The sequence below is a fragment of the Protopterus annectens genome, chromosome 8.part0 (assembly GCF_019279795.1).
Source record: "Protopterus annectens isolate FY-2018-M chromosome 8.part0, PAN1.0, whole genome shotgun sequence".
NCBI classification, from domain to species: Eukaryota; Metazoa; Chordata; order Ceratodontiformes; family Protopteridae; genus Protopterus; species Protopterus annectens.
Window position 1 is genome coordinate 974,759,283 of NC_056741.1, and position 12,186 is coordinate 974,771,468.

Sequence of the window (12,186 nt, forward strand, 5' to 3'; positions counted from 1 at the left end):
TCTCTTCCCTGACTTTCTCTCTAAATATACCATTAGCCAGTTTTGTTTTTCCTTCACTTCACATAGTAGTTCCTGTTTGTATTAGACTAACTTACCATTAATTTCTGTATAAACTGTCTAAAGTTTTTCCAAGCTCTGAAGAAGTCCTGTTATTGAAATGGACAAAATTGCTCAATGTTTGGCTAACAAACAAGTTTAACATCAGCTCATTGCTTATATTCCATTACTTTGAGACATTGAGATGCTTTTTTACATTAGACTGGTTTGCCACCTCAGATGTGCTTTGGTTTTAAAATTTCTCTAAGTATTCAACGATTGTTCTATAACTTGTATCGATTCTTAATCATTTTATATTATGTTTAATTTGTTATAATTATTTAAATTGCATTTTTTTTGTTTTACTTTGAAGATTGTAACATCATTATTCTTAAAATGTTCTGTAATAATTTGAAGCTTTGTTCCCTGAGCCTTCTGTGAAAAGGGGCTTTTACCCAGTCAGAGTTTTCCGGTAATCAAATGTTAATAAATAAATAAAATCGATTATATTAATTAGGGAAGTAAAATAAGTAAATCACTTGAGGTGTATAGAGGCCTTTGCCACACACACAAATAAATCATTCAGATTCTGCCACAAACCTTCCATTTCCACTGGTATGGAATTTGAAATCCTGACTTTTTCGTTAGCCATTTGATACCCTTGCAATATGTTAATACCCATTTTAGAGTCCTTGTAAGACAGCAGCACATTTTTGACTAAGCTGGTCACATACCAGCAGCCTGTTATTTTCAATAGTATTAATGTGTTTAGGTAGAAGTGTTAAGAAACAGCTGTAGCATAATCGTGGAAGAGATAGATACCTGTGACATCCTGAAGCATTTCATTTTATTGTATCCAACTAGATTTGATCGGGATGAAAATATTTTTACTGTCTAAGAGTATGTGCATCACAGACATGCTTTCCTAGCTGTTCACTGCCGCTCTTTATTCTTGAGCCATAATACCATTGTTGTTTGTCTTTCGGCTTTTTCCTGGTAAGGGTTAGCCACAGCGGAACTCCGGTCTGCTAATGATTGGCAGTAGATTTTTATGAAACGCCGAGGTGCCAGCTCGACACCCAACCTTCAATGAAGGCAAGCCCATTTACACATGCATGTCTTTGAACATTACCCAACTGCAGGGAGGACATGCAGACTCCACACAGAAGGCACTCCCAAGCCAAGCCGATAATACCGTTGTGCTGAGGATTAATTTCCAATGTAATCTGACATTACAGAATTATTCCTTTTACGTGCAGATCATGTCCAGTATTCACTGTGATAGAATCATGAATATCAAGCTTTTCATTAAACAATAAAGCCAGCAAATTACGCAGCCTAATATGGCACTGAAAAGTGTACCATTAAGCTGAAGCTGTATCCGCTTTTACCTTTCTAAACCAACTATCCCCCCTCAGTTTAAACCAAATTACTGAGTGTAATATATATCATAACTTTTCTTATATGTAACTGAATTTTTGCACGTATTTCTTTTGTAGTCCTAAACTTGAAGAGGGTACAGCAATAGAGAAACATGTAGTCCACACCAGTGAGTTTCTGCTGTAATGATTAGTCCTTACTGGTGAGATTATTGGAAAAATTATCTACAAAAGGAATACTGCACCTCACTGCACCACATTCTTCTATTTAGCTTCCTCTTCTCATTTTTGCACGCTCATCTCCTTTTGATTCAAGGCATACTTGCACGCACATATGCACACATGTTAGATAGCAATACCACTCTAACAGTATTAGATAATAGAAGACAGAATACTTCCATTTCCCCTGTGACTTGTACTGTACTGCCTTTTCATATTCAAGGAGTGTTTTACAACTTGTTTGGGAGATGCTATTTGTGTGTGTTAATGCTTTCAAATGTGTGACTTTTCCATTATTTTTTGACTGTGTATTATGCTTGCTCAGGACATATTCTGTGACTCTGGCCTACTTGACATAGGTATATAGAAGAAGAAGAAGCTTATTTTGATTTATCTGCACTTTTATAAAAAATAAAATACTTGTCAAAATGTGAAATACAGAAGCACAAATTGAATGGTAGAGAGATGCTGTGAAGACTTCCAAATGCGCAGAGCTTCTGAATGTTTTGAATCGTTATTATATACAGGGATTTCAATACCTTGAGAATTAACAGGCTAAAATAATGTTCCTATTTCATGTGGGCACAAGGGAGGTGTAATATCCAAGGAATGGCTTTAAAATTTATATTTCTATGATTTATTACTCTGTCTCAATACAGACTATGGTGCCAAGCTTTTCTCCCAATCAATTCCAGTTGCAGATAAATCAAGATCAAAAGCTCATTTGTTAAAGGGAAAGCTGTCAGAGTTATGAGGGGGACAAATTAAAAGAGAATATAATGGAGAAATCAATTTGGGTTTACAGCTTTCTATAAAGGGCTCAGAGACTCCTGCCTTCTCCAGGGCCTCAAGATATGAAATTACAGCAAGTGACACAGTAAGTCGGAATAACAGTATTTTACACTGCAGTATAACAGGCTGCAATAGAATTTTCATACATAACTGCATCTCAGACTAGATGAGCTGTACTGGCAGTCAGTAGGAAGGGTGGTGATATGAAGAAATTAAAGGTGGCTAAGGAAAGATAAGGAAATCTAGCGAGATGTTAGCGGGCAATAAAGGAAACTAAGTACAGATGATTATAAATGTCCTTTTTAGCAAGAAAACATTCCTCTTATCTTTGGAAATGTGTTTTAGACATTTTCTGTTTAGTTGGCAGTTGGCACAGTGGACTGAGAAGCTGTTATGAGTTGTGGTCCAGGGTTTGATTCCGTCAGCCTACATTGCCTAACTGTGTGACACTAAGCAAGTCACTTAATCAGACTGAGTCTGTGGAGAACAGTGCTCTACTCTGGTAAACAAATTAAAAAAAAAAAAAACTCTTTTTGTCTCCTTATTAACACTCATTCATGCACTGTAGGATTTCTTGCCCCTGTCTTCATCTGAACACTTTGCATGCTACCACTGGCATGTCTTTTGGTCTACAAGAGAAATATGCAGGAACCCTAATATACACAGCCACGTGTGTGTGTGTGTGTGTGTGTGTGTGTGTGTGTGTGTGTGTGTGTGTGTGTGTGTGTGTGTGTGTGTGTGTGTGTGTGTGTGTGTGTGTGTGTGTGTGTGTGTGTGTGTGTGTGTGTGTGTGTGTGTGTGTGTGTGTGTGTGTCCGTGTTTAACATATATATCTTTATTAGAATCTTATAAGCAATATTTTTATAAATTGACATCATATTGCACATCATAAATATTGTGACAAAACCTCAGATAGTGAACATGTCATCTCTTCTTCAATTAAACATGCATTCTTAGGTTCCTCACCCCAGAGATGATCAACCTCCCCAAGTTCTTACATAATCTCCATGCATATCATTCAAATAAACCCACATTGTAACAACTGTAACTTTTTATGAAATGTCATTTATCCCCTTCTGTAGTGCAAATGTTATCTCAAGTGTTTACTTATTTTGACAATTTAACTTTCCAATGAGAAAATGCAAGCAACATAACGTTCTACTTTACAGACTTAAATCTGACAAGTAGGTCATCACTCCATATGGTTGCCCAGGGACAAATATAACACCCAACATTAACTACTTTACCTGCGGTAGTGGTGCTGCGATAGCGTTGTCGCCTCACAGCAAGATGTTGTCCCGTTCGATTCTCAGCTAGAGTGTCTTCTGTGTGGAGGCATGCATGAATGGGCGTGCCTTCGTTAAAGGTTGTGCATCAGAGCTGGTAACTCGGCACGTAAAAATCCACTACCAAACATTAGCGGACCGGAGTTCAGCTGTGGCGACCCCTAACTGGGATAAGCCGAAAGACAACAACTGACCATGTGCTCACTAATAGATGACAATTCGCTTTAGTTATCCAAAAAAGTCTATCTTACACCTCTCGATCTTTTTCATATAGAAAGGCTGGTATCTGTCCCATTTTTAAGAATATTATCCAGTACCCCTGCCATTCGTGCTGATCCTCTTCCACTCAGGATTCATTCAACACTCTTGGTAAGAGACTGGATTATTTTATCTGCCATTACCCTGGTGGTGCTTTTCATGTTTTATAAATAAAGCTCAACACTAACAGGCACACCATTCTTGTCCAGATCAGTGTATCCCTATCACTCAGATACTCTGTGGTCTTAAGCCCAGAATTCAAAACCCTGTGTCTTCCCTGTTTTGCAGCTGTCTTCTGGTTTACCAATAGCAAGCTTGTGTGATTGAGTCTGTGTGTATGTACATGTGAGTATGTGAAATCATGTATATTCATGTGTGTGTGTGTGTGTGTGTGTGTGTGTGTGTGTGTGTGTGTGTGTGTGTGTGTGTGTGTGTGTGTGTGTGTGTGTGTGTGCATGTGTATGCACAAGTAAATGTGTGCAGGCGTGTCTTTGCATGTACAGACCATTCCTCAGCTACTAAGTTAGCATATTTCACTTGCAAATATCCCCCAGGAACTTTACTATATGCCATTACTGAGATGTAACAACTGATGTCTGTTGAATTAATCTGCCAAAGTTTGGCCTTTTCTAGGTGCATCTGTTTTCCAACAAATGCTAGCCAGACTGTGTTTCAGATCATCTGTCCCTACTTCCTTCGTTCTCCTTTTCCTGCTGTACTGGGTTGAGTGAGGAGTATGTTCGCATATACCTCCCCCCTTCTTTGCCACTCTTACAACCACAAGGTTTTTTCTTGAATTTTAAATGCTGCCTTTCCTAGTTAGCCAACTGCAGTATTGAATGGACTGCAGGAAATGCTGCTTTATGTTTGAAGCTAAGGTAATCCTAAGGGAAGTTACTCAGTGAGCCCATCACCGGTGACTGTAGTTTCTGCTTCTTTTCTCATTTTAGTAGCATGCCATTTTGAGAAATGTACCTTCTGGTTTAAATTTCTTTGGGTGGAGCTACATCCTCTTTTATCATCACATGGTATGTTAGAGCCTTTTGTTAAAGGTCATCGATCAGGTGTATTCTTTTTGGCTATTGTCAAGTGGTATATGCTGCTCTAGAAGTTCTAAATACAGAGCAGATGTAGCCGTGTCCAGAATTAAATTTCTCTTCTGAGGTATTAATAGTTGCCTTATTCTGCCTGAATTTGTGCAGTTAACACTTGAAACCTTTGTACAAACTCATTAATAGAGTTAGCATTGTTTTCTTGAAGCATTTTACCTAGCATATGATTAAAACCAGCTTTCATCTAACAGTTATCGATGTAGAGATCATAACTAACTAATGAGCAAGGAATTAACATTCAGTGGTAACATTATCTCTGTTTGCTCCTCCAAACTGTATTTATAAAAATGAAAACCCAGAATTTTAAAAGACAGTCAATGATCATGCCAGACATGTATTCGAAACTTGTCACTCATAACCTCATGTTTCCAAAGCACTCCCACTGAGGGTATAAACTGATTTTATTGCAGGACTCTGTATTCATACTCCAGGTCCCTCCCCAACCCCCATCTTCTGTCGCTTTCCTAAGCAGTTTCACACTGCCATCCTTTTTCAGTTGCTTACCAGCTTTCCCTCTTTTAGTATGAATTTCTTATAACACTTGTAAATTGTGAATAGAAAAGCCTACATAACGGAGTCCCAATGTGCATACTTTTGGCAGAATTTTGCTAATTCCTTATGTTAATCATACCTTGAAATAAGATACCTCACTAGCTGCTCATTTGTCTTATTTGTTTGGATGTATTTTTTTTATATATATATATTTTGTCTTGCGAATCAGTTAAGCCCAAAAATAAGTGCACCAGGTGCACTGGCCGGTTATGTGACTTGCATAGTTAAACAGTTTGCAACTGAATATTTAGAGAAACAAACTTAGAACACCATGCTGAAGCTTTGTAGTATCTTGTAGTTTTAATATGGTATAACAAACATCCACATTTGATTTGTGTATTACTCAGTTTACTGCCTTTTTACAGATACTTATCCCCAAAATGAGCAACTGATTCTTTTCAGCCCTAAAATTATACAAGATAGCTTTTGCCAGCTAGCAAACATTTGCATTAAGCAGAACAGGTACAGTACAATGGAACTGCTACAGAAATAGTCAGTCCTACAGATGAATAGATTTATTAACATTCTGCAAAATAGATAAGATATCCATTTTTACTCACTGCATTCTGGCATATTTTATAGTTTGACTTTTTCCGTATCAATATATTTATATTGATAAATGCAGATATACATAGGTTAGTACTAAACTAACTACCCTTGCGAGCCATTTTAAGCCTAGCCAATTATCCCTTGTGAGACTCAAACGCTGCACCTTGTGTTTGTAAGGCAAACACCTTAACCATTAGGACACCATTATAATCATTGTACATATAATTCTAAAGCATGGGTGACCACAGCATCTATATGAAAAGAAAAGTTCTTCCTTTTGACATCATGGACAAAGAAAAGAGGATAAAACTGAAGAAGCACGGTTTGTTTAAAGCAGCACCTTTAGCTGTTACTGAAATTGTGTCATTTTTGGTGCACAGCTGCTATCAAATCCTGTTTTTTAAATCTGTATATGTAAGGCATATTTTGCTTTTTCCTCACATTTAAGTATGTATGTTCATCTAAAGAATTAATAGTGGAAATTAAAATGACAACAACAGTCTGTAGAATGTAATCTTGATTTTGCCGTCACAAAATAAAAAATAAAAATAAAAAAAAGATAAAGAAAAACATTTTGTGCCATATCACACAAGCAATGCTCAGCTTCCAGTGTAAATCTTTTATATGATATAAGCCAGTGATGTAAATAAAATATCAATATTATCAGCATCACTTCTGTTTAGTACATTTTATGAACACCTTTTGTAGTTTTAGATTTTGTTTGTACTTTTCCTGTCCATCTTCATCTCACCTCTTTGGGGCTATGTGTGACTCACACCGAGTCATGTCCACAGTCACAATCCACAGGTCCACAGCAATCTACAGAATCAAGGTCACAAACACCAGACACAATTCTACAGTAACCTATGGAATCACAACCCCTGTTATCAGTAACAGTTCCGCAACCCCTTATGTGACAGTGAGCTATACTTCCCATATAGTGAGATCCAAATCATCTTCTCCCACTTGATGGAGACTTTTTTTAATAGGTAGTGTAGCACTGTTATTTTTATTTCAATATGGACCTTACATTAATGAAAGCTAGCAAGGAATGTTGATACTGGCTGGTGATGTATTTTTCATTTGTCTGCATTATCTCCATGATCAGAGGACGAGATTGATGTATTTGTAAAAGAAAACAGTGGCCTTCATCCTTACCTCCTCTAAGTTACTGTTGCAGTACTAGAGTATTAGAGTAATGTGATTAGTTAGTAGTAGGTGTTGTTTTGTACTTGGGATGCAGTCTACCCATCTTCGCAGAAAGAGAGAAGGACTAGTCTGAAGATGAATGGGAATGTTTCTTACCATCAAACATAGACATATATGTTTCTGCCTTCCAAATAAATATATTCACAGAAATAAAATAAATGCATTTTTTTTTCATTCTAATGTTAGTCCGTGGATTTCCTAGATGTTGCTTGTTGCTGTGCTCAGAAAGTGTAACAGACTTGTACATCTATCTATATCAGAAAACAAGAAGATTCTGTTGAACCTGGTTAAACCTTTTTCTTTTCTCTGTTTTGCTGACTGTATAATTAAACTTTAGAAAAGTATCTTAAAATAGACAAAGTGATGGATAATTACAGCATCTTTTAACTGAGATGATAAGACTAATAATAGTGGCAATGTACCTTTAATTAAAATAATAATTAGGGCAGAATAGTGATTCATCAGTTAGGATTTCTGTCAAGGAACTCCATTAACAAGATGCAAAAAATAAATATACATGCATACACACACACACACACACACACACGCACACACACACACACACACACACACACACACACACACACACACACACACACACACACACACACACATGTATATATGTGTGTGTGTGTGTGTGTGTGTGTGTGTGTGTGTGTGTGTGTGTGTGTATATATATATATATATATATATATATTTATATATATATATATATATATATATATATATATATATATATATATATATATTTATATCTATATATATTTATATATATATATATATATATATATATATATATATATATATATGGTTCCCCTTCATAATATCAAATTATTGAATGCTCAAAAGTCAGTAACTCGAAATTATAAAGTCGAACCAACAAAAATCCCAAAACCCACAAGCACAAAAACAAAAAACCTCGAGCATACAGAACACATAGACCACACAACACGCACACCATATGATCCACATTGCATAAACTACAAGCCCTACACAACATGTACGCAGGGGGCAAGCCCCCCTGCACTCCCCACACCCTCCCTACTTATATATTCTAACTCCGAGATCACATTAATACACAAAAAAAAAGCACACAGACATTTTAAACTGCCTCGTACACACACAAACACATCACACAGACACATTCAACACTCACACTCTTACTCCCACCTCCCTACCCTAACCCACACGCACAACTTACAAAGCACACACATATACTCACTTACCTTCACTTCCATAAAACATCCCAACTCTCACACTTCCGGTCCCATAGCTGACATGCATAAGCGCGAATTTGAGATATTTGAATTTGAGCTTATACAGATTCGTGCTTCTGCATTTTCGAATTTACAGTATCATGTTACTGAATTTCGAGCATTCAGTAATTTGGGATTGTGAAGGGGAACCATATATATATATATATATATATATATATATATATATATATATATATATATATATATAGGTGAACTTTTGAAGAAGGAAAGTTCACTACTTTGAACTTCAAAAGTACACTCACACTAATGCAAAAGTGCACTTTCACGAACCCACTAGACCAAACGGGCTAGCAGTCACGGACCTTAGGGTTAGGGCATGGGTTAGGGTAAGGGGATAGTTAGTAGGGCTGTCCCCTTACCTTGACCTGTGCCCTAACCCTAAGGTCCGTGACTATCACACCACAGTGGAAGACTTTCCAAATTGGGCTATGTCCTCCACTGTGGTGCAATAGTCATGGACCTTAGGGTTAGGGCACGAGTTAGGGTAAGGGGATTGTTAGTAGGACTATCCCCTTACCTTGACCCATGCTCTAACCAGTAAGGTCTGTGACTATCGCACTACAGTGGAGGACATAACCCGTTTTTCAATGTCCTCCATTGTGGTGCAATAGGTTCGGTCTAGTGAGCTTAAGCGAAACTGCACTTTCATTAAAGTGCACTTTTGCTTAAGTGGGGATGTACTTTCCCATTTCGAAAAAGTGAATTTTTGTTGTAGGAAACAGACACAGTAATAGTAGCAAACATTCATTTTCATTTTACTTACTTAATGTAATGCCTCATCATCTTAGGAGACAGAACATTTCACTCATTGCAAAGCAAAAATATAATCATTGATGGATACAAGTCCAGTACAAGAAATGCACTCTTTCACACAAACTCACAATCACACTCTCTCTCACATGCTTATGCACACACAGTCACACACATACATACACACACACACACACACACACACACACACACACACACACACACACACCCCTACAGCTCATCTTACCTATCACATATTGTTGCAATGTGAGGGACAAGATCTTGTTCAGTCAATCTGCAGACATTGTAGAAGTTACTGAAATCTTGGCTCAAGCAGTATAATTCCATTTTGGGCTCAAATTCCACTGACTACACATGTATTTCAATATTCAACCAGAAACAAGGCATGCTGAAGGCACACTCTTGCCGTTTTAAGACATTCTAACATAAGTTAATTTTCACAAAGCCACACACAAAATAGCCATGAGCCAAACAGGTTAACTATCAAACGTCCTAGAAGAAACAGCTTTCAGTATGTGAACAATAGGATATCTTCCTCTTCAGCAAATCTCAGTAAGTTTGCAGCAATGCTAAAAGATATAATGAAACAAAAGACTCTCAAGACGTATTTATTTTAGGTGACTTAACTGGCAACCTTGTAAATCCAAACCTGTAGGAAAAACCACCTTTAATAACAAAGCAAAGCTTTCGGGCAGAACCCTTCTTCAATACTAATACAATCAAGTCTGCATACTAGAAGCTTATATACAGGTCTAAAAGTCACATGATTAGCAGCCAAGAATCATGTGACGAGAAAGTCTTAAAGTGCAAACAACATAATAAAACTTTTAAAAAAATCAATTAATAATATTACGTAATCTAGTTAAAATTGGTTTTAAACTGACTTTGCTGTTAATTCCTGGATGTGAATCAGCAGCTAGTCTTAAAATCCATTCAAATTCCTTAGTCTCAAGGCGATTATTCACATCTCCACCTCTGGCACTAGGACAATTAAAATCAATAACTCTAAACTTAAAAGAATGTTCAGAGCCATGAATATTGATATGCTTATATAGTGCATTATTTTCACAACACCGTCTGATTTCTGAATTATGATCAATAACACGATCTTTCAGCTTACGAATAGTTTTTCCTACATAGAACGAGGTGCAGGATTTACATGTAGCCAAATAGATAACACCTGAAGTGTTACAAGTAGCTGAAATTTTAAAATTGAATACTTGACCAGTGCTAGGGTGTGTGAAAATGTCACTACCATTACCAAACATCTGTGCACAGGCAATACAGTTAAAACATTGAAAAGTTCCACGCTTAATAGCCAACGTCATAGGCTTAGGTTTATAAAAATCTTTATAACACAATAAGCTTTTGATAGTCTTCATATTTCTATAAGAGAAGCATGGCTTATCACCTACAATAGCTTTCATTTCATCTGAAACTAATAAAATTATCCAATTTCTTGAGATAATTTGTTTAACCAGGTGACTTCTTCTATTAAAAGTAGTCATATATCTAACTGAAGTCATCTCTTTATTGCTGTTATTATTTTTCTGGGATGTAGTTAACGAAATATCCTGCCCTTGATTAAAGCTAATAGGTTTCAAATAAGTCTTCCTAGCCTCTAAAATATAAATTCTTGCCTTATTAAGTAGGTGGGCATCATAGCCACTTGAGGTAAATTCCATTATCAAATCATCCAGTTGTAACTTGAATACATCATCATCTGTGTTGAGCCTACTTGTCCTAATAAATTGTGATTTTACCACACTTCTGAAAATATGTGGAGCGTGCATACTACTGTAATGTAAATATTTACAACAGCTAACTTCCTTCTTATATACAGAAGTATTAAGAATTCCATCATTCAGCTGGATTTTTAAATCTAAGTAACACATAGTATTTTCAGAAACTTGCATTTTAAATTTCAAATAATCAGTTGTGGAGTTCAAATAGTCAACAAAAACATCCAGTTCATGAAGTGTACCATTCCAAACAATTAAACAGTCATCAACAAATCTTTGATAAAAACTAATATAGGTAGAAAGATTACTATTACTATACAGATGTTTATGTTCCCATTGGTAAAGGACTAGGTTAGCGTATGTGTTAGCCACTGAGGTACCCATAGCTATTCCTGTTAACTGTAAATATAAAGTTTCGTTAAACATAAAAATATTATTTTTCAAAACAACATCCATAAGACAGCAAATGTTGTCAATGGATTTGAAATCAGGGTTAAGTTGTGTTATTAAAAATTCCCTCAGAAGCTCAAGTCCAGCATAATTAGGAATGACGGTAAATAAGGATACGATATCCAAGCTAACTAAATAATGTCTTTTAGTTTTTATATCAGGCTCATTTCTAGTATACCATTGCTGTAACTTAGTTAACAAATCATGTGTATCTTTCAGGATGGTATTACAATTAAGTAAATGTGGTTGTAACTGTTTGTGCAAGTAAACTGAAACCGGTTCTGTAATCCAGCCTCCACCTGAGACGATAGGTCTCATTGGTGGGTTATCCATAGACTTATGTATTTTTGGGATACCATACAAATGAGGTATCAAAGGACAAGGTACAGTTAGAAAATGAAACAAATCAAGGTCGATGTCACCATTAAGCTGAAGTTCAAATATTACCATGTTGACATAACTCACACATTTCTTTACATCTGTATGTGTAACTATTTTAAATGCATTCTCATCATTCAAAAGTAGAGAAACAGCTGAAAAATATTTGTCTCGGT